The 24,818-nt window shown below is 43.4% G+C and overlaps 1 pseudogene; it reads right to left on the reverse strand.

Annotated features, from left to right (window-relative positions):
• Window positions 1–357: 357 nt before the first annotated feature.
• LOC124028563 overlaps window positions 358–24,818 on the reverse strand; it is a 34,451-nt pseudogene continuing 9,990 nt past the window's right edge.

Genomic DNA, 24,818 nt, shown 5'->3' on the forward strand with positions numbered 1-24,818 from the left:
GTAACTGGTAGGACATGCAGACAGATCTACAGTAGCTATCTATCAGGGTCTAGTAACTGGTAGGACATGCAGACAGATCTACAGTAGATATCTATCAGGGTCTAGTAACTGGTAGGACATGCAGACAGATCTACAGTAGATATCTATCAGGGTCTAGTAACTGGTAGGACATGCAGACAGATATCTATAGTAGCTATCTATCAGGGTCTAGTAACTGGTAGGACATGCAGACAGATCTACAGTAGATATCTATCTCTAGTAACTGGTAGGACATGCAGACAGATCTACAGTAGATATCTATCAGGGTCTAGTAACTGGTAGGACATGCAGGTGCCTCCGCTGAGAGACTTATTTTACCTTTGAACACATCTACTATGGGTTGCTGAATAAAGGCTTCAGAGAGAAGAGGAGAAAGAGAAAGAGAGACAGAGAGAAGAGAAGACAAACACAGGCAGAGGGGATGTAAGTAGATAAGCAAGGAAAAAGTACAACTAGATCCCACTGTGTTCCCATTTTAAAGACAAAGTCTTTTTTCACCAGGTTCACGCAAAACAGAATGATTCACTACAGGTGGAACAACACGGGGGACAGTTTTACCACGCTGGGACACATCGGAGTCCATGCAACCTGAAACGTGTGTTATGAGAAAACAATGACTCTCACATGGGACGCTGTAGGAAATGTCGGACGCTGCGCTGTAGGAAATGTCAGACGCTGCGCTGTAGGAAATGTCAGACGCTGTAGGAAAAGCTACAAGCTATAAACTGCCGCACACCACTTTTTTTGGTAAACAGCTGAGAGAAACCTGAGAGAAACCTGAGAGAAACCTGAGAGAAACCTGTGAGAAACCTGAGAGAAACCTGAGAGAAACCTGAGAGAAACCACTCTCAAATTCATAGACAGCAGCTTTAGAGTGCTGAGTGGAGACAAATAATAACTTAAACACACCCATAATACTTTGTACAATTTGCTTTCACAGTACCGAAAGGTCCATAGAGATACATTAGATTACTTGACCAAGATGGCCGTCCTGTAATCACCTTGCCGGCATGCTAATGGCCATTCTAGTGTTGTATTTCATTCTAGTGTTGCCCGTTGGTTTGGCCGGGGTTAGGCCGTCATTCTCAATGACTTGCATTCTAAACTAACTTGCTTAGTTCAAGAAAGGTTCAATAAATCAATCAATAACATGTCATTCTACGTAAAGCTCACCTTCATCCATGATAGTGACAGCCTCCTCTGTGATGGTTGGGCCGGAGCCCTTGATGGTCTTAGCGTTGAAGTAGAACTTATAGCGGGTGCTGTACTTGAGGTCGGCCAGGATTACGGTGGTCTCATTGGCTGGGAACATCATCTCCTCAACGGGACCAAGCTCATTGGAGCTGTTGACTGAGAGAGAGAGAGAGAGAGAGAGAGAGAGAGAGAGAGAGAGAGAGAGAGAGAGAGAGAGAGAGAGAGAGAGAGAGAGAGAGAGAGAGAGAGAGAGAGAGAGAGAGAGATGCATAAAGATAAAGATATTGAAATACTTCCTTTGATTTCAAACCAACCCAGTGAGGCACACACACATACAGACCCAGAAGGGTTGGAAGCCAGGGTCAGCCACAGATGCCACAATAAAAATGCATCAAATTGCTCAGCAGACTTACCTGGCTGGTATTTGAGTGTGTAGCCGGTGAGGCGACCATTGTTGTCCTGTGGAGGACCCCACTCCAGCGTCAGAGAGTCCATGTCGGTGTTCTTTATACGCAAGAAGGAAGGAGGACCAGGGACTAAACACACGCAGATAAACACATGGATACAATGTCATAACGTGTGGATGCAATTATACAAAATGACTTGTGAACTAAAGAAAACCACCATTCATAGGTACAAAACCATACAGTAACGTACAGATAGAACCATTCTAACCTGATATGTTTAGCATTGTTTCCGGCCCATAGTCAGCCCCTTCCAACAGTATAGCACAATGCATGACTATATGTATACAGTAGTGGTGGCAGGTGGAACTTTAAATGGGGAGGATGGGCTCATAGTAATGGCTGGAGGTGGCTGGAGGAACTTTAAATGGGGAGGACGGGCTCATAGTAATGGATGGAGGTGGCAGGTGGAACTTTAAATGGGGAGGGCGGGCTCATAGTAATGGCTGGAGGTGGCAGGTGGAACTTTAAATGGGGAGGACGGGCTCATAGTAATGGCTGGAGGTGGCAGGTGGAACTTTAAATGGGGAGGACGGGCTCATAGTAATGGCTGGAGGTGGCTGGAGGAACTTTAAATGGGGAGGGCGGGCTCATAGTAATGGCTGGAGGTGGCAGGTGGAACTTTAAATGGGGAGGACGGGCTCATAGTAATGGCTGGAGGTGGCAGGTGGAACTTTAAATGGGGAGGACGGGCTCATAGTAATGGCTGGAGGTGGCTAGAGGAACTTTAAATGGGGAGGACGGGCTCATAGTAATGGCTGGAGGTGGCTGGAGGAACTTTAAATGGGGAGGACAGGCTCATAGTAATGGCTGGAGGTGGCAGGTGGAACTTTAAATGGGGAGGGCGGGCTCATAGTAATGGCTGGAGGTGGCTGGAGGAACTTTAAATGGGGAGGACGGGCTCATAGTAATGGCTGGAGGTGGCTGGAGGAACTTTAAATGGGGAGGACAGGCTCATAGTAATGGCTGGAGGTGGCAGGTGGAACTTTAAATGGGGAGGACAGGCTCATAGTAATGGCTGGAGGTGGCTGGAGGAACTTTAAATGGGGAGGACAGGCTCATAGTAATGGCTGGAGGTGGCAGGTGGAACTTTAAATGGGGAGGACGGGCTCATAGTAATGGCTGGAGCGGAATGGATGGAAGGGTCTCAAATACATGAAACATCTAGTTTCCATGTCTACCATTCCATTTAATCCATTCCATTCATTATTATGAGCCGTCCTCCCCTCACCAGCCTCCTGTGGTATATGGATTAAACACAGAGAATCTATCTAACAACAGTAGGAGTCTGAATGAGGCCCCTCACCTCCCTCTGGGGTCTCAAAGTTGTGGTTGGGGCTGGGGGGCCCCTCTCCCTTGCCGTTGGCCACCCTGATGTTCAGCGTATAGAGGCTGTAGGGTCTGAGGCCTGGTAGTCTGCCGTCAGTCCTGTTCCCACTGAAGAGCAACACCTGCTGCTCCTCCTGCTGAGCCTCTGCCTGGTGGAGGCTACGCTCACGCCAGTAGGACACCTGCAGGACCACACACACATCAGACAAACATTCTGGTCTAAATGACCAGGTTCTTCCTGGTTCCATGATGGTCAGATGTTCTACTTATTCCCTCCTGACTACAGGACATGGGCATTTTGGGGCGGAAGGGTAGCCTCGTGGTTAGAGCATTGGACTAGTAACCGGAAGGTTGCAAGTTCAAACCCCCGAGCTGACAAGGTACAAATCTGTCGTTCTGCCCCTGAACATGCAGTTAACCCACTGTTCCTAGGCCGTCATTGAAAATAAGAATTGGTTCTTAACTGACTTGCCTAGTTAAACAAAGGTAAAAAAATCAAATTTGGCAAAACATACCAGAATGTTACCCCTTAACTGTGACACGAACTGATGTATTTAACTACCAATATATTGTGGTGATAATAAATATTTCTCCACATTGTGAGGATCTCTGGTTGCTGTGTACAGTACCTTGTAGCCCTGGAGTCGTCCCCTGACCATGGAGGTGAGGACAGGCTCCCAGTGAACCTCTGCTAGCGTCCCGTTCTGAACCAGCACCTGGACACTCTCTGGGGCTGACATGGGCACTGAGTGACAGACAAAGATTTCAACAGACTGGCATCAAATATTTCATGACAACAACCTTCTAATTTGCATTCTAACTAGAAGTGATTGGAGCTGGAAGTTACTGGAACTTATGGTGGCAGTTTTCAGTTTGAAAAAGACCATTCCTCTGTCCATTCACAACCTCCTCATTTACATAGACCTACCCATGTACAGTAGTAGTACTCACAGTCCTCTCTCCACACACACACACACACACACACACACACACACACACACACACACACACACACACACACACACACACACACACACACACACACACACACACACACACACACACACACACACACACACACACACACACACACACACACACTACAATACTCACCGTCCTCTCCAGAATACCCCACCACCGCCTCAGGCGCTGGTCCGTTTCCATAGTCGTTCACCGCCTGAACTTTGACCTCATAGGGTACGAAAGTGGGCGTGCCTGACACCACATACTTGGAGACGTTAGCCACGGTCTCAGACAACCAGTCCTCCTCCACATCCTTCTGTCTCCAGTTCACCTTGTACTGTAGTCCTGGTCCATTGGACTGGATGCCTGTCAGCTCCTAAGGCAGAGATATTACATGGGAAGAGGGGTCTTCACTGGGATAATAGTGAGATGGTGACACCATGAATAGGGTCAGGAATACTCACTGTAGGCTGCTGAATTAGGACTAATGATACTGGTTATACTTGAGATGGAGCATACCTTACCTTCCATGAGATGACTAAGTTATTATGTTCAGTTCCAACACCATGGACATCTGTTGGATTCACATCTGGAGCTAACAGAATCACAAACAGATCACAAATCAGACCAAACCTCTTGCCTTTTCTACAGTGTACATCAGAACCTTCTTCCTCTATAGTCATCCCTACCTCTCACTCTAACACTTCTGACAATCTTAGTCTATAGTCATCCCTACCTCTCACTCTGACACTTCTGACCATCTTCCTCTATAGTCATCCCTACCTCTCACTCTGACACTTCTGACCATCTTCCTCTATAGTCATCCCTACCTCTCACTCTAACACTTATGACCATCTTCCTCTATAGTCATCCCTACCTCTCACTCTAACACTTCTGACCATCTTCCTCTATAGTCATCCCTACCTCTCACTCTAACACTTCTGACCATCTTCCTCTATAGTCATCCCTACCTCTCACTCTGACACTTCTGACACTATAGTCATCCCTACCTCTCACTCTAACACTTCTGACTCTATAGTCATCCCTACCTCTCACTCTAACACTTCTGACCATCTTACACTGTAGTCATCCCTACCTCTCACTCTAACACTTCTGACCATCTTACTCTATAGTCATCCCTTCCTCTCACTCTGACACTTCTGACTCTATAGTCATCCCTACCTCTCACTCTAACACTTCTGACCATCTTACACTGTAGTCATCCCTACCTCTCACTCTAACACTTCTGACCATCTTCCTCTATAGTCATCCCTACCTCTCACTCTGACACTTCTGACTCTATAGTCATCCCTACCTCTCACTCTAACACTTCTGACCATCTTCCTCTATAGTCATCCCTACCTCTCACTCTGACACTTCTGACTCTATAGTCATCCCTACCTCTCACTCTAACACTTCTGACCATCTTACACTGTAGTCATCCCTACCTCTCACTCTAACACTTCTGACCATCTTACTCTATAGTCATCCCTTCCTCTCACTCTGACACTTCTGACTCTATAGTCATCCCTACCTCTCACTCTAACACTTCTGACCATCTTACACTGTAGTCATCCCTACCTCTCACTCTAACACTTCTGACCATCTTCCTCTATAGTCATCCCTACCTCTCACTCTGACACTTCTGACTCTATAGTCATCCCTACCTCTCACTCTAACACTTCTGACCATCTTACACTGTAGTCATCCCTTCCTCTCACTCTGACACTTCTGACACTGTAGTCATCCCTACCTCTCACTCTAACACTTCTGACCATCTTCCTCTATAGTCATCCCTACCTCTCACTCTAACACTTCTGACCATCTTACAATGTAGTCATCCCTACCTCTCACTCTGACACTTCTGACCATCTTCCTCTATAGTCATCCCTACCTCTCACTCTAACACTTCTGACCATCTTACACTGTAGTCATCCCTACCTCTCACTCTGACACTTCTGACCATCTTCCTCTATAGTCATCCCTACCTCTCACTCTAACACTTCTGATCATCTTAGTCTATAGTCATCCCTACCTCTTACTCTAACACTTCTGACCATCTTCCTCTATAGTCATCCCTACCTCTCACTCTGACACTTATGACCATCTTCCTCTATAGTCATCCCTACCTCTTACTCTAACACTTCTGACCATCTTCCTCTATAGTCATCCCTACCTCTCACTCTAACACTTCTGACCATCTTCCTCTATAGTCATCCCTACCTCTCACTCTGACACTTATGACCATCTTCCTCTATAGTCATCCCTACCTCTCACTCTAACACTTCTGACCATCTTCCTCTATAGTCATCCCTACCTCTCACTCTGACACTTATGACCATCTTCCTCAATAGTCATCCCTACCTCTCACTCTAACACTTCTGAGCATCTTCCTCTATAGTCATCCCTACCTCTCACTCTAACACTTCTGACCATCTTCCTCTATAGACATCCCTACCTCTCACTCTAACACTTCTGACCATCTTCCTCTATAGTCATCCCTACCTCTCACTCTGACACTTCTGACCATCTTCCTCTATAGTCATCCCTACCTCTCACTCTGACACTTCTGACCATCTTCCTCTATAGTCATCCCTACCTCTCACTCTGACACTTATGACCATCTTCCTCTATAGTCATCCCTACCTCTCACTCTGACACTTATGACCATCTTCCTCTATAGTCATCCCTACCTCTCACTCTAACACTTCTGATCATCTTCCTCTATAGTCATCCCTACCTCTCACTCTGACACTTCTGATCATCTTCCTCTATAGTCATCCCTACCTCTCACTCTGACACTTCTGATCCTTCCTCTACAGTCATCCCTACCTCTCACTCTAACACTTCTGATCCTTCCTCTACAGTCATCCCTACCTCTCACTCTAACACTTCTGACCATCTTCCTCTATAGTCATCCCTACCTCTCACTCTAACACTTCTGATCATCTTCCTCTATAGTCATCCCTACCTCTCACTCTGACACTTCTGATCATCTTCCTCTATAGTCATCCCTACCTCTCACTCTGACACTTCTGACACTATAGTCATCCCTACCTCTCACTCTAACACTTCTGATAATCTTCCTCTATAGTCATCCCTACCTCTCACTCTGACACTTCTGACACTATAGTCATCCCTACCTCTCACTCTAACACTTCTGACACTATAGTCATCCCTACCTCTCACTCTAACACTTCTGATCATCTTCCTCTATAGTCATCCCTACCTCTCACTCTAACACTTCTGACCATCTTCCTCTATAGTCATCCCTACCTCTCACTCTAACACTTCTGATCATCTTCCTCTATAGTCATCCCTACCTCTCACTCTAACACTTCTGACCATCTTACTCTACAGTAGTGGCCAAAAGTTTTGAGAATGACACAAATATTAATTTTCACAAAGTCTGCTGCTTCAGTGTCTTAAGATATTTTTGTCAGATGTTACTTGTCAGGATTTGGCCAGGGTTGTTCCGGTTTTTGGTCACTAGATGCCCCCATTGTGCCTTTTGACCTTTTGTTTTCCCTTGATCCCCAATATTATTTGCACCTGTGCCTCGTTTCCCCTGATTGTATTTAAACCCTTTGTTTTCCTCTGTTCTTTGCTCTGTGTTTGTATGTTAGCACCCAGCCCTAGTACTCTGTGAACTCTTGTTGATCCCGGTGGACTCTCTTGTGGAATTCTGTTTTTTGTTCTTTTTTTTCTTTCTTTTTTTAGTATCTTTTGAGGCTTTTTGTGCTTTACCTTCCACCTTGTGGATTTACCTTTTTTGTCTTGGAGGATTACCTTTGTTCTTGTAGGATTCCTTTTGAGGTTGTGGAGTTACATGTTTTCCTGAAGAACTTCATTTTTTACTTCATTAAATACACCCTCTCAAGTACTGCTGTGTCTGCCTCATCTTCTGGGTTCTGCCGACTATTCTTGGCTCAGTTGGTTAAATGACTGTTTCTCACTCCGGAGACCCGGGTTCGTAACCGGGTCCTGACAGTTACTATGGAATACTGAAGTATAAAGTGTCAAAGGCTTTTATTGATAATTACATGAAGTTGAAGAGTCAATATTTGCAGTGTTGACCCTTCTGTTTCAAGACCTCTGCAATCCGCCCTGGCATGTTGTCAATTAACTTCTGGGCCACATCCTGACTGATGGCAGCACATTGTTGCATAATCAATGCTTGGAGTTTGTCAGAATTTGTGGGTTTTTGTTTGTCCATCCGCCTCTTGAGGATTGACCACAAATTCTCAATGCGATTAAGGTCTGGGGAGTTTCCTGGCCATGGACCCAAAATATTTATGTTTTGTTCCCCAAGCTACTTAGTTATCACTTTTACCTTATGGCAAGGTGCTCCATCATGCTGGAAAAGGCATTCTTTGTCACCAAACTGTTCCTGGATGGTTGGGAGAAGTTGCTCTCGGAGGATGTGTTGGTACCATTCTTTATTCATGGCTGTGTTCTGAGGCAAAATTGTGAGTGAGCCCACTCCCTTGGCTGAGAAGCAACCCCACACATGAATGTCTCAGGATGCTTTACTGTTGGCATGATACAGGACTGATGGTAGCGCTCACCTTGTCTTCTCCAGACAAGCTTCTTTCCGGATGCCCCAAACGATTGGAAAAGGGATTCATCAGAGAAAATTACTTTACCCCAGTCCTCAGCAGTCCAATCCCTGTACCTTTCCAGAATATCAGTATGTCCCTAATGTTTTTCATGGAGAGAAGTGGCTTCTTTGCTGCCCTTCTTGACACCAGGCCATCCTCCAAAAGTGTTTGCCTCACCTGTGCGTGCAGATGCACTCACACCTGCCTGCTGCCATTCCTGAGCAAGCTCTGTACTGGTGGTGCCCCGATCCCGCAGCTGAATCAACTTTAGGAGATGGTCCTGGCGCTTCCTGGACTTTCTTGGGCGCCCTGAAGCCTTCTTCACAACAATTGAACCGCTCTCCTTGAAGTTCTTGATGATCAGATAAATGGTTGATTTAGGTGCAATCTTACTGGCAGTAATATCCTTGCCTGTGAAGGCCTTTTTGTGCAAAGCAATGATGATGGCACATGTTTCCTTGCAGGTAACCATGGATGACAGAGGAAGAACAATGATTCCAAGCACCACCCTCCTTTTGAAGCTTCCAGTCTGTTATTCGAACTCAATCAGCATGACAGAGTGATCTCCATCCTTGTCCTCGTCAACACTCACACCTGTGTTAATGAGAGAATCACTGACATGATGTCAACTGGTCCTTTTGTGGCAGGGCTGAAATGCAGTGGAAATGTTTTGGGGGATTCAGTTCATTTGCATGGCAAAGAGGGACTTTGCAATTAATATCATTTCATCTGATCACTCTTCATAACATTCTGGAGTATATGCAAATTACCATCATACAAAGGAGGCAGCAGACTTTGTGAAAACTAATATTTATGTCATTCTCAAAACGCTTGGCCACGACTGTATAGTCATCCCTACCTCTCACTCTAACACTTCTGATCATCTTACTCTATAGTCATCCCTACCTCTCACTCTAACACTTCTGACCATCTTACACTATAGTCATCCCTACCTCTTACTCTAACACTTCTGACCACCTTACACTATAGTCATCCCTACCTCTTACTCTAACACTTCTGACCATCTTAGTCTATAGTCATCCCTACCTCTAACACCTCTTCAGTTTTAGAACAGACTATTTGCATTTCTTTGGCAATAAAGTAAGGTCCACAGTATAGTTTTACCTGCAGGGTTGGTCCTGTACTGTCTGGAGGGCTGGCTGGGCTGGCTGTAGCCCACATGGTTCACAGCCAGAACCCTGAAGGAGTAGTAGGCGTAGGGGGACAGGTCCAGGTGGGCCGTGGTCTTGGTGCCCTCCTCCTCTGTCAGGTTGTGCCACACCCCAGCCTGGTGGAGCAGGTCTTCATACTGGACTAGGAACTCTGGGAGGGGAGACAACATGGAGGAGGGGTTAGAACATGGAGGAGGGGATAGAACATGGAGGAGGGGTTAGAACATTACATTTACATTACATTTAAGTCATTTAGCAGACGCTCTTATCCAGAGCGACTTACAAATTGGACACACATGGAGGAGGGGATAGAACATGGAGGAGGGGTTAGAACATGGAGGAGGGGATAGAACATGGAGGAGGGGTTAGAACATGGAGGAGGGGTTAGAACATGGAGGAGGGGATAGAACATGGAGGAGGGGTTAGAACATGGAGGAGGGGTTAGAACATGGAGGAGGGGTTAGAACATGGAGGAGGGGATAGAACATGGAGGAGGGGTTAGAACATGGAGGGGTTAGAACATGGAGGAGGGGTTAGAACATGGAGGAGGGGATAGAACATGGAGGAGGGGTTAGAACATGGAGGAGGGGTTAGAACATGGAGGAGGGGTTAGAACATGGAGGAGGGGTTAGAACATGGAGGAGGGGATAGAACATGGAGGAGGGGTTAGAACATGGAGGAGGGGATAGAACATGGAGGAGGGGTTAGAACATGGAGGAGGGGTTAGAACATGGAGGAGGGGATAGAACATGGAGGAGGGGTTAGATCATGGAGGAGGGGATAGAACATGGAGGAGGGGTTAGATCATGAAATAGGGGTTAGAACATGGAGGAGGGGTTAGATCATGGAGTTCTGTGTTCTTTATAATGCAGTACTCTGTGTAGGACTGTTGTGTTCATTATAATACAGTACTCTGTGTAGGACTGTTGTGTTCATTATAATACAGTACTCTGTGTAGGACTGTTGTGTTCATTATAATACAGTACTCTGTGTAGGACTGTTGTGTTCATTATAATACAGTACTCTGTGTAGGACTGTTCTTTATAATACAGTACTCTGTGTAGGACTGTTCATTATAATACAGTACTCTGTGTAGGACTGTTGTGTTCATTATAATACAGTACTCTGTGTGGGACTGTTGTGTTCTTTATAATACAGTACTCTGTGTAGGACTGTTGTGTTCATTATAATACAGTACTCTGTGTAGGACTGTTCTTTATAATACAGTACTCTGTGTAGGACTGTTCATTATAATACAGTACTCTGTGTAGGACTGTTGTGTTCTTTATAATACAGTACTCTGTGTAGGACTGTTCATTATAATACAGTACTCTGTGTAGGACTGTTCATTATAATACAGTACTCTGTGTAGGACTGTTGTGTTCTTTATAATACAGTACTCTGTGTAGGACTGTTCATTATAATACAGTACTCTGTGTAGGACTGTTGTGTTCATTATAATACAGTACTCTGTGTAGGACTGTTCTTTATAATACAGTACTCTGTGTAGGACTGTTCATTATAATACAGTACTCTGTGTAGGACTGTTGTGTTCATTATAATACAGTACTCTGTGTAGGACTGTTGTGTTCTTTATAATACAGTACTCTGTGTAGGACTGTTGTGTTCATTATAATACAGTACTCTGTGTAGGACTGTTCTTTATAATACAGTACTCTGTGTAGGACTGTTCATTATAATACAGTACTCTGTGTAGGACTGTTGTGTTCTTTATAATACAGTACTCTGTGTAGGACTGTTGTGTTCATTATAATACAGTACTCTGTGTAGGACTGTTCTTTATAATACAGTACTCTGTGTAGGACTGTTCATTATAATACAGTACTCTGTGTAGGACTGTTGTGTTCTTTATAATACAGTACTCTGTGTAGGACTGTTCATTATAATACAGTACTCTGTGTAGGACTGTTGTGTTCATTATAATACAGTACTCTGTGTAGGACTGTTCTTTATAATACAGTACTCTGTGTAGGACTGTTCATTATAATACAGTACTCTGTGTAGGACTGTTGTGTTCATTATAATACAGTACTCTGTGTGGGACTGTTGTGTTCTTTATAATACAGTACTCTGTGTAGGACTGTTGTGTTCATTATAATACAGTACTCTGTGTAGGACTGTTCTTTATAATACAGTACTCTGTGTAGGACTGTTCATTATAATACAGTACTCTGTGTAGGACTGTTGTGTTCTTTATAATACAGTACTCTGTGTAGGACTGTTCATTATAATACAGTACTCTGTGTAGGGCTGTTCATTATAATACAGTACTCTGTGTAGGACTGTTCATTATAATACAGTACTCTGTGTAGGACTGTTGTGTTCTTTATAATACAGTACTCTGTGTAGGACTGTTGACTATAATACAGTACTCTGTGTAGGACTGTTGTGTTATAATACAGTACTCTGTGTAGGACTGTTCATTATAATACAGTACTCTGTGTAGGACTGTTCATTATAATACAGTACTCTGTGGAGGACTGTTCATTATAATACAGTACTCTGTGTAGGACTGTTGTGTTCATTATATAATACAGTACTCTGTGTGTAGGACTGTTGTGTTCATTATAATACAGTACTCTGTGTAGGACTGTTCATTATAATACAGTACTCTGTGTAGGACTGTTCTTTATAATACAGTACTCTGTGTAGGACTGTTCATTATAATACAGTACTCTGTGTAGGACTGTTGTGTTCTTTATAATACAGTACTCTGTGTAGGACTGTTGTGTTCATTATAATACAGTACTCTGTGTAGGACTGTTCTTTATAATACAGTACTCTGTGTAGGACTGTTCATTATAATACAGTACTCTGTGTAGGACTGTTGTGTTCTTTATAATACAGTACTCTGTGTAGGACTGTTCATTATAATACAGTACTCTGTGTAGGACTGTTGTGTTCATTATAATACAGTACTCTGTGTAGGACTGTTGTGTTCATTATAATAGAGTACTCTGTGTAGGACTGTTGTGTTCTTTATAATACAGTACTCTGTGTGGGGCTGTTGTGTTCGTCTCCAGGTATCCAGGTGAGCTGGACGCTCCTCTCTCTCTGGTCAGTCAGCTCCAGGTCTGTAGGAGGGTCTGGTTCCTCTGGAGAGGAAAACACAGTGTCAGTACCACTCACTACTACAACAACAAGGTCACCTGATGCTTTCGGGGGTGGGAGTCAGCATGCCTTGTTTGATAAACTGAGTAACTGAGCGAAAGCCCGAAATGAGCCGGACCCAGCTCCAACCCAAAACACAGTAGTCAGATGGACATAGTTACTAATAATAATAATAATAATAATCACACTAGTGAATAAATCTAATGATGCAGCAGACACTTCAAACACACACAGACTGGTTCTCTCTGGTCACGGACTGTCAATATGCCACTGCAGTAGCATCACAACAGAGCCATAGCATGCTAACCAAACGGACAGGACTGCTACAGTAAGGGTGAAGGTCAGCTCTCACACACTCAGGACTGAGGGAGAGGAGTGGATGAGGAATGATGATGCTAATATGGCCAACAGGGCCAGCGTTGTTTACCGTAGACAATAGCAGGAGTTGGAGTAGCCTCTGAGAGAGCAAGGACAGGAGTCAGATAGGAGTGACAGGTTAGTGACAAAACACAGGTTTCAGAGAGAAGAAGAATAGGACTACACAGCAACAGGAAGCTGATGAAACACTTCCTATAGTCAATCACCAATATCACAACACTCTAGTGCTGGTTATGAAAGACTGGTGTTCCTATAGTCAATCACCAATATCACAACACTCTAGTATTGGTTATGAAAGACTGGTGTTCCTATAGTCAATCACCAATATCACAACACTAGTGCTGGTTATGAAATACTTCCTATAGTCAATCACCAATATCACAACACTCTAGTATTGGTTATGAAAGACTGGTGTTCCTATAGTCAATCACCAATATTACAACACTCTAGTACTGGTTATGAAATACTTCTTATAGTCAATCACCAATATTACAACACTCTAGTACTGGTTATGAAAGACTGGTGTTCCTATAGTCAATCACCAATATTACAACACTCTAGTATTGGTTATGAAAGACTGGTGTTACTATAGTTAATCACCAATATTACAACACTCTAGTATTGATTATGAAAGACTAGTGTTACTATAGTCAATCACCAATATTACAACACTCTAGTATTGATTATGAAAGACTAGTGTTACTATAGTCAATCACCAATATTACAACACTCTAGTATTGATTATGAAAGACTGGTGTTACTATAGTCAATCACCAATATTACAACACTCTAGTATTGGTTATGAAAGACTGGTGTTACTATAGTCAATCACCAATATTACAGCACTCTAGTATTGGTTATGAAAGACTGGTGTTACTATAGTCAATCACCAATATTACAGCACTCTAGTATTGGTTATGAAAGACTGGTGTTACTATAGTCAATCACCAATATTACAACACTCTAGTATTGGTTATGAAAGACTGGTGTTACTATAGTTAATCACCAATATTACAACACTCTAGTATTGGTTATGAAATACTTCCTATAGTCAATCGTCATATATTACAACACTCTATTATTACAACTCTGTGAGCATTGGATCAGACTACAAAGTATTTAAATAAAGATGTTAACAGACTATTCAGAACATGCACATGCGTGTCTACCACAGAGATGAACCATATCAAATTGTCATAACAATAACTAGAGGACATAGAATATAGGTAGCTGATAGAAGAGGAGAGGATAGAATGTGTTGTATATCCTAAGATAAGTTAGGTAAACATCATGTGAAGTATAGAGGTAAACTCACCAACGACGGTGAGCATGGCGCTAGCTGAGTCCTGGTCCAGGGTGGTGTTCATGACACAGGTGTAGGTTCCCTCGTCCTCCTCTGTCACTTCGTTGATGGTCAGACTGTCAGTGTCCACCAAGAACCTAACAAAACACCACCACACAGTCAGACAATCATGCTTATAGTAACCTGTGGCGACGGCAATAGCATCGAATAGTCCCAGCGATATGCAACTGTTCAGGGAAGTCAGGAACCAATACACACAGTCAGACAATCATGCTTATAGTAACCTGTGGCGACGGCAATAGCATCGAATAGTCCCAGCGATATGCAACTGTTCAGGGAAGTCAGGAACCAATACACACAGTCAGACAATCATGCTTATAGTAACCTGTGGCGGCAATAGCATCGAATAGTCCCAGCGATATGCAACTGTTCAGGGAAGTCAGGAACCAATACACACAGTCAGACAATCATGCTTATAGTAACCTGTGGCGACTCAATAGCATCGAATAGTCCCAGCGATATGCAACTGTTCAGGGAAGTCAGGAACCAATACACACAGTCAGACAATCATGCTTATAGTAACCTGTGGCGACGGCAATAGCATCGAATAGTCCCAGTGATATGCAACTGTTCAGGGAAGTCAGGAACCAATACATGGTCAGACAATCATGTCCTGTGGCGGCAAGAACCCAGTGAATGCAACTGTTCAGGGAAGTCAGGAACCAATACACACAGTCAGACAATCATGCTTATAGTAACCTGTGGCGGACGGCAATAGCATCGAATAGTCCCAGCGATATGCAACTGTTCAGGGAAGTCAGGAACCAATACACACAGTCAGACAATCATGCTTATAGTAACCTGTGGCGACGGCAATAGCATCGAATAGTCCCAGTGATATGCAACTGTTCAGGGAAGTCAGGAACCAATACACACAGTCAGACAATCATGCTTATAGTAACCTGTGGCGACGGCAATAGCATCGAATAGTCCCAGTGATATGCAACTGTTCAGGGAAGTCAGGAACCAATACACACAGTCAGACAATCATGCTTATAGTAACCTGTGGCGGACTGCAATAGCATCGAATAGTCCCAGCGATATGCAACTGTTCAGGGAAGTCAGGAACCAATACACACAGTCAGACAATCATGCTTATAGTAACCTGTGGCGGACTGCAATAGCATCGAATAGTCCCAGCGATATGCAACTGTTCAGGGAAGTCAGGAACCAATACACACAGTCAGACAATCATGCTTATAGTAACCTGTGGCGGACTGCAATAGCATCGAATAGTCCCAGCGATATGCAACTGTTCAGGGAAGTCAGGAACCAATACACACAGTCAGTCAGGAAAGCAAAGGCTAGCTTTTTCAAACAGAAATTTGCATCCTGTGGCTCTCCAAAAAGTTTTGGGACACTGTAAAGTCCATGGAGAACAAGGGCACCTCCTCCCAGCTGCCCACTACACTGAGGCTAGGTAACACGGTCACCACCAATAAAAACATTCAATAAGCATTTCTCTACGGCTGGCCATGCTTTCCTCCTGGCTAGCCCAACCCCGGACAACAGCTCCACACCCCCCGGCAGCTACTTGCCCAAGCCTCCCCAGCTTTTCCTTCACCCAAATCCAGATAACTGATGTTCTGAAAGAGCTGCAAAACCTGGACCCCTACAAATTAGCCAGGCTAGACAATCTGGACCCTCTCTTTTTAAAATGATCCACCGCCTTTGTTGCCACCACTATTACTAGCCTGTTCAACCTCTCTTTCGTATCGTCCGAGATCCCTAAAGATTGGAAAGCTGCCGCGGTCATCCCCCTCTTCAAAAGGGGTGACACTCTAGACCCAAACTGTTATATACCTATATGTATCCTACCCTGCCTTTCTAAAGTCTTCAAAAGCCAAGCTAATATACAGATCACTGACCATTTCGAATCCCACCGTACCTTCTCTGCTGTGCAATCCGGTTTCCGAGCTGGTCACGGGGGCACCTCAGCCACGCTCAAGGTACTAAACGATATCATAACCGCCATCGATAAAAGACAGTACTGTGCAGCTGTATTCATCGACCTGGCCAAGGCTTTCGACTCTGTCAATCACCGTATTCTTATTGGCAGACTCGATAGCCTTGGTTTCTCAAATGACTGCCTCGACTGGTTCACCAACTACTTCACAGACAGAGTTCAGTGTGTCAAATCAGAGGGCCTGTTGTCCGGACCTCTGGCAGTCTCTATGGGGGTACCACAGAGTTCAATTCTCGGGTCGACTCTTTTCTCTTTATATATCAACGATGTCGCTCCTGCTGCAGGTGATGCCCTGATCCATCTCTAAGCAGACTACACCATTCTGTATACTTCTGGCCCTTATTTGGACAGGTATTTGGTGTTAACTAACCTCCAAACAAGCTTCAATACCATTCAATACTCCTTCCGTGGCCTCCAACTGCTCTTAAACGCTAGTAAAACCAAATGCATGCTTTTCAACTGTAACGCTGCCCGCACCCGCCCGCCCGACTAGCATCACTACTCTGGACGGTTCTGACCTAGAATACGTGGACAACTACAAATAACTAGGTGTCTGGCTAGACTGTAAACTCTCCTTCCAGACTAATTTCAAACATCTCCAATCCAAAATCAAATCTAGAATCGGCTTTCTATTTCGCAACAAAGCCTCGTTCACTCACGCCGCCAAACTTACCCTAGTAAAACTGACTATCCTACCGATCCTCGACTACGGCGATGTCATCTACAAAATATCTTCCAATACTCTACTCAGCAAACTGGGTGTAGTCTATCACAGTGTCATCCGTTTTGTTACCAAAGCGCCTTGTACCACCCACCACTACGACCTGTATGCTCTAGTCAGCTGGCCCTCGCTACATATTCGTCGCCAGACCCACTGGCTCCAGGTCATCTATAAGTCTATGCTAGGTAAAGCTCCGCCTTATCTCTGCTCACTGTCATGATAATAACACCCACCCGTAGCACGCACTCCAGCATGTATATCTCACTGGTCATCCCCAAAGCCAACACCTCCTTTGGCCGCCTTCCCTTCCAGTTCTCTGCTGCCAATGACTGGAACGAAGTGCAAAAATAGCTGATGTTGGAGACTTACATTTCCCTCACTAACTTTAAACATCACCTATCTGAGCATCTAACAGATCGCTGCAGCTGTACATAGTCCATCTGTAAATAGCCCACCTAATCTACATACCTCATCCCCCATATTGTTTTTATTTACTTTGCTGCTCTTTTGCACACCAGTATCACTACTTACACACCATCATCTGCTCATCATCATCTGCTCATCTATCACTCGTGTTAATTGTAATTACTTTGCTACTATGGCCTATGTATTGCCTTACCTCTCCTCAAGCCATTTGCACACAATGTATATAGACTTTATTTATTTTCTAGTGTGTTATTGACTGTACGCTTGTTTATTCCATGTGTAACTCTGTGTTGTTGTTTCTGTTCACATTGCTTTGCTTTATCTTGGCCAGGTCGCAGTTGGAAATGGGAACTTGTTCTCAACTAGCTTACCTGGTTAAATAAAGGTGAAAAAAATAATGAAAAAGCAAATCAATCATACATTTACCAAATACATAATTTGTTCAGGCTTTTGCTCCAGCCCTGCTGTAACACACCTAATGTGGGGGCCTGAGGAGGGCCTGAGGAGGGCCTGGGGAGCAGTTTGATTAGTAGAATGAGGTGTGTCAGAATCAGGGAGGATGTTAATCTCTCCTGGAGTAGGGTTGACCACCACTGGCCTATAGCAGACCCATATCTATAGAGAGAAGGTGTGTATAGAGGAGATGGTCTACTCTAGAGTACCTCTCGTCGTCAGGCAGCTCTCCGTTGTCTTTGAGCCAGTTCATGGTGGGGATGAGGGTGGGGTCGTGTTTAACTTTACACTCAAACACTGCCTTCCTGTTCCTCTGGACCACCATGTACTCTGGCTGGGCCAGGATCCTCGTCGGCTCTGAAGGACAATACACACATATATGGTTACACTTCATATGAATACCCTCTTAATAATGCATTATAACACCTATAACTACATTCATAATGCATTATAACATCTATAACTACATTCAGAATGCATTATAACACCTATAACTACATTCATAATGCATTATAACATCTATAACTACATTCATAATGCATTATAATATTTATAACTACATTCATAATGCATTATAACATCTATAACTACATTCATAATGCATTATAACATCTATAACCACATTCATAATGCATTATAATATTTATAACTACATTCATAATGCATTATAACATCTATAACCACATTCATAATGCATTATAATATTTATAACTATATTCATAATGCATTATAAGTGTCTATAACTACATTCATTATGCATTTTAAGTGTCTAAAACTACATTCATGATGCATTATAAGTGTCCATAACTAAATTCATAATGCATTATACGTGTCTATAACTACATTCATAATGTATTATAACTACATTCATAATGTATTATAACATCTATAAATAGATTGGGGCATCAGGTAGCCTAGTGGTTAGAGAGTTGGACTAGTAACCGGAAGGTTGCAAGATCGAATCCCCGAGCTGTCGTTTTGCCCTGAACAAGGCAGTTAACCCACTGTTCCTAGGCTGTCATTGAAAATAAGAATCTATTCTTAACTGACTTGCCTTGTTAAATAAAGGTAAAATAAAAATGGTAACATCTATAAATACATCCATAAGTGTCTATAACTACATTCATGAAGCATTATAATCAGGTTATAAGCAGGCTTGTCTGACCTTTGACCTCCAAGTAGACATGGTTCTCCCTGGTTCCCAGGTTGTTGGAGGCTATACAGGTGTACTTGCCACTGTTCAGGGACTGGGCTACGTTGATCTCTAAGGTACCGTTATTATGGATCACATATGGGTCTCTATTCAGGATACTGGTCTGGCTGTCCTTAAACCTGCAGAGGAAACACTAGGTCACTGCATTAGAACACTAGATCCCTGTGAGACTTTATGAATGTAGTTATTCATCAGCTCAGTTCTTTATGAGAAGATCATGTTGAACAGTTTGTGACTGAAGGACTTTAAGGGACACTGTGTGATATTCATTAACAGCCCTCTGTTCACAATCACACATTTACATTACATTTAAGTCATTTAGCAGACGCTCTTATCCAGAGCGACTCACACTAGAGTCAGTGAACTCCATTAGGAAGTGCAGATGGTGTTAACAGAGAGGAGTTAACAGAGAGATGTTAACAGAGAGGTTAACAGTTTAACAGAGAGGAGTTAACAGAGAGGTGTTAACAGAGAGGTGTTAACAGAGAGGAGGTGTGTTAACAGAGAGGTGTTAACAGAGAGGTGTTAACAGAGAGGAGTTAACAGAGAGGTGTTAACAGTTAACAGAGAGGAGTTAACAGAGAGGAGTGTTAACAGAGAGGTGTTAACAGAGAGATGTTAACAGAGAGGAGTTAACAGAGAGGTGTTAACAGAGAGGAGTTAACAGTTAACAGAGAGGTGTTAACAGAGAGGTGTTAACAGAGAGAACAGAGAGGTGTTAACAGAGAGTTAACAGAGAGGTGTTAACAGAACAGAGGTGTTAACAGAGAGGAGTTAACAGAGAGGTGTTAACAGAGAGGTGTTAATAGAGTGGAGTTAACAGAGAGGAGTTAACAGAGAGGAGTTAACAGAGAGGAGTTAACAGAGAGGTGTTAACAGAGAGGTGTTAACAGAGTTAACAGAGAGGTGTTAACAGAGAGGTGTTAATGGAGTGGCTGACTGGCTTAACAGTGAAACTTAACAGTCTGGCTGACTGGCTTGTGAGAGTCTAACTGGAGGCTTGTTAACAGAGAGTCTGTTAACAGAGAGGTGTTAGTTGTGAGAGTCAAGCTGACTGGCTTGTGAAACAAAGAGGAGTCTGGCTGACTGGCTTAACAGTGAGGCTTGTGAGTCTGGCTGAGAGTCTGGCTTGCAGAGACTTAGAGCCAGATGGACTAACCATGAGATGGTTGTTATGAGGGAGCAGAAACGAAGCACAGTCCAGGAAAGCAGGATTGTTGGTGATGACCTGGTACACATTGTTGGGGGAGTCAGCACCCTTGGTGCTTCAAGCTGAAAACAGAAACAAATCATATTGATAATTATTACTAAACCATAACGTGACATGAGAATGATGCAGAGAACACAAAATGCTGTCATTGGCCACAACAATGTTCAAGAGTTGTAAAGCTCCAGAGTTTAGAGTTTTTTTGTTTATTGACTCAATATTCTGATTCTAAAAGGCAGATTCAATGGTTGTGTTTCCAGAGACTCACCGAGCACATTGACAAAAGCATTAGCCAGCAGGTAGCCAAACTCATTGGAGGCGTTGCACTGGTAGACAGCGCTGGAGCCGGTCTGGACGTCGCTCAGAATCACTGTGTCGTCCTCCACCTTCCGACTCGTGTCCTTTGGAGAGTCTATCAAGGGGATCACAGGCTAGATATACAGTATGTCACACATTCAAACCTCTGTTCACAGAGAGGTCCTCCTGCACATCTGGATGTTCATAGTTGAGGGTAACATCGTGTAGATATGTGCTCTGCCCACATAGGGGATGAATCCTAATTTGATTGGATACTCTACTTGCGCGCAGCACCATAATTTGTGCAAATCCCTCACTGACATCAATGAATGATTTATGCAATAGTATATGAGCTCTGCTGCTGTTCTACCTACATAAGTGAAACACACTGACTATACATCTCTCTGGATAAGCGCGTTTGATAAATTACTGAAATGTAAATATACGCTTCAGTGTGCATTTCTCCAGTTAGGATTCGTTCCATTGAGCCTCAGTCTGGGGTGGAAGTGGACTAGACTCACCTTTGATGGGGACTCCGTTGACGGACCAGGCGATTTGGGGCTTGGGGTCTCCACTGACTCTGCAGGTGAGGATGCCCGTCTCCTTCGGGGCCAGGATGAGGTTCCTGGGGGCACTGATCCAGAACGGAGCCGCTGGGGAGGGGGGGTGAGAGTCAGAGAAAGAGAGAGAGAGGGACAGACCTATAGAAAACCCCTTTTAAAATCCACAACACCGTAAAGGTACTAGGAGTGTTAGGAACATTTCTCCACATATTCCATCTAGTCCCAACTCTTCTTTGTGTCACAGACCTTTGACGTTGACTTTGATGGTGTGATGGGCGGAGCCTAGGCTGTTCTTGGCCGTGCAGCGGTAGTCCCCGGCGTCCGCCTCCATCACATCTGCGATCTTCAACGTCTTCTGGAAGTTGTGGAAGGACATCCGGCTGCTAGGAAGATCGCCACTCTCCTTATACCAGGACACCTCCGGAGTCGGACTAGCAGAAACAACAACAACGAAATAAATCACTTACCAATATCTGTGTATTGTCCTCTGCCAAAAAGAACAGACAGACAGCTAGTCCAATGTTGTCTAGGTAACCAGCCTGATTTAGCAATAGAATAATAATAATAATAATATATGCCATTTAGCAGACTGATTTCAGCAATAGAAGACCCATGATGTTGTCTTGACAAGGCAACAAAGTAGTATTGCTGAATGTCACAGACAAAGATTAAACAAACCAACCTGCCCTTGTGCAAAAACAGAAGTAAAAACCTTGTTCATGCAGTGTTGTTCATGAAGTGTTGTTCATGCAGTGTTGTTCATGAAGTGTTGGTCATGAAGTGTTGTTAATACAGTGTTGTTCATGCAGTGTTGTTAATGCAGTGTTGTTCATGCAGTGTTGTTAATGCAGTGTTGTTCATGCAGTGTTGTTAATACAGTGTTGTTCATGCAGTGTTGTTCATGCAGTGTTGTTCATGCAGTGTTGTTCATGCAGTGTTGTTAATGCAGTGTTGTTCATGCAGTGTTGTTAATGCAGTGATGTTCATGCAGTGTTGTTCATGAAGTGTTGTTCATGCAGTGTTGTTGTTGTTAAGTGCAGTGTTGTTCATGCAGTGTTGTTCATGCAGTGTTGTTCATGCAGTGATGTTCATGAAGTGTTGTTCATGCAAGTGATGTTCATGCAGTGTTGTTCATGAAGTGTTGTTCATGCAGTGTTGTTCATGAAGTGTTGTTCATGCAGTGTTGTTCATGAAGTGTTGTTCATGCAGTGTTGTTCATGCAGTGTTGTTCATGCAGTGTTGTTCATGCAGTGTTGTTCATGCAGTGTTGTGGGCGTACTTACAGTCCTTCAGCGATACACTCTAGCTCCAGAACCCCTCCCCTCAGGGCCATCTGGATGCTGCTCCGCCCCAGAGGAGCCATGAAGCTGGGTCGCCGCTCCCCCGATGGACTGTCTGGAGAACAGGACAGGAAACACAATCCTCTCAGCACCAGAACCACACATTCCTATACCCTGTTCACACTACTGAGCCAAGCCGAGCTGAGCCAAGCCGAGCTGAGCCAAGTTAAGTAGTACTTCTCTGACCTGGGTGGTGGGTAAATGTAGCTGCTGGATTGTGGAAAGGGTATAACTGTCTGTAGCTAGCTGTGACCATTCAGTCCGTAGAGCCAGTAGTCCAGCACCAGCGGCATATAGACTATTATAGGATAGTAGTAATATCCCGTGCTGTTATGGACTGTGGTAGTGGATATATAATGAGTTAACTGTAGCCAGGCGTTGGCCCTACGTTGGCCCTTTCACAGGCTGCTTCCCAAATGGCTCCCTTTTCCCCATAGTGCACTATATAGGGCCACTGGTCTGAAGTAGTCGTCAATCCGTTGCCACGACAACCAAGGGATCTAGGATTTCTCCCTTATTATCCTTCCTCGATATAATCATATGACAGATTTTAGCCATAAGCTAGCTACGGCTGCTATGATTCTGACATGTTTAGCCCTAAGCAAGCCCTTACTGAAAGGTCTTGGAAAATCTCTTGCGGGTAAATTTACAATGAGACTAAATTGAGTGAGTAGAGCTGGGAGGAATGTGTTGTATACAACACATTGACGTGAACCGCTGATTGGATGGACAGAACACAGGTTGTGTTTAATGATCTTTCCATGCATGCCTTTTTCAGGGTCAGAGACTTACATTAAAAGAACATGGAAAGATCTAGATGGGAGAGAGAGAAAATACTGTATATGTCACATGCAAGTGTTTCATCATACTAGTTCTGTATGCTGTGTGCTTCACTTTGGATTTCATCATCTAACTATTGGTTTATGTGTTGGATTTAAACTAGGAGGAGCATCCTTTTTACTATGAATAATGCTTAACCAATGGGAAGCTTATGGTTAACATTAGTAGACGAATGCCCATTGGTTAACGTTAGTAGATGAATGCCCATTGGTTAACATTAGTAGATGAATGCCCATTGGTTAACATTAGTAGATGAATGCCCATTGGTTAACATTAGTAGATGAATGCCCATTGGTTAACATTAGTAGATGAAAGCCCATTGGTTAACATTAGTAGATGAATGCCCATTGGTTAACATTAGTAGATAAATGCCCATTGGTTAACATTAGTAGATGAATGCCCATTGGTTAACATTAGTAGATAAATGCCCATTGGTTAACATTAGTAGATAAATGCCCATTGGTTAACATTAGTAGATGAATGCCCATTGGTTAACATTAGTAGATAAATGCCCATTGGTTAACATTAGTAGATAAATGCCCATTGGTTAACATTAGTAGATAAATGCCCATTGGTTAACATTAGTAGATAAATGCCCATTGGTTAACATTAGTAGATAAATGCCCATTGGTTAACATTAGTAGATAAATGCCCATTGGTTAACATTAGTAGATGAATGCCCATTGGTTAACATTAGTAGATAAATGCCCATTGGTTAACATTAGTAGATAAATGCCCATTGGTTAACATTAGTAGATGAATGCCCATTGGTTAACATTAGTAGATAAATGCCCATTGGTTAACATTAGTAGATGAATGCCCATTGGTTAACATTAGTAGATAAATGCCCATTGGTTAACATTAGTAGATGAATGCCCATTGGTTAACATTAGTAGATAAATGCCCATTGGTTAACATTAGTAGATGAATGCCCATTGGTTAACATTAGTAGATAAATGCCCATTGGTTAACATTAGTAGATAAATGCCCATTGGTTAACATTAGTAGATGAATGCCCATTGGTTAACATTAGTAGATAAATGCCCATCCAAAGAAAGGAACATTCATTTCAGTAAAGAACATGGATTTGATTGGTTTCTTTGTCTTGATGGGTTTCCTACAAATGAATACACCTTTTAGGCATTTGGTTTTCTAAG

The sequence above is a fragment of the Oncorhynchus gorbuscha genome, unplaced genomic scaffold (assembly GCF_021184085.1).
Source record: "Oncorhynchus gorbuscha isolate QuinsamMale2020 ecotype Even-year unplaced genomic scaffold, OgorEven_v1.0 Un_scaffold_4439, whole genome shotgun sequence".
Classification (NCBI taxonomy): Eukaryota; Metazoa; Chordata; class Actinopteri; order Salmoniformes; family Salmonidae; genus Oncorhynchus; species Oncorhynchus gorbuscha.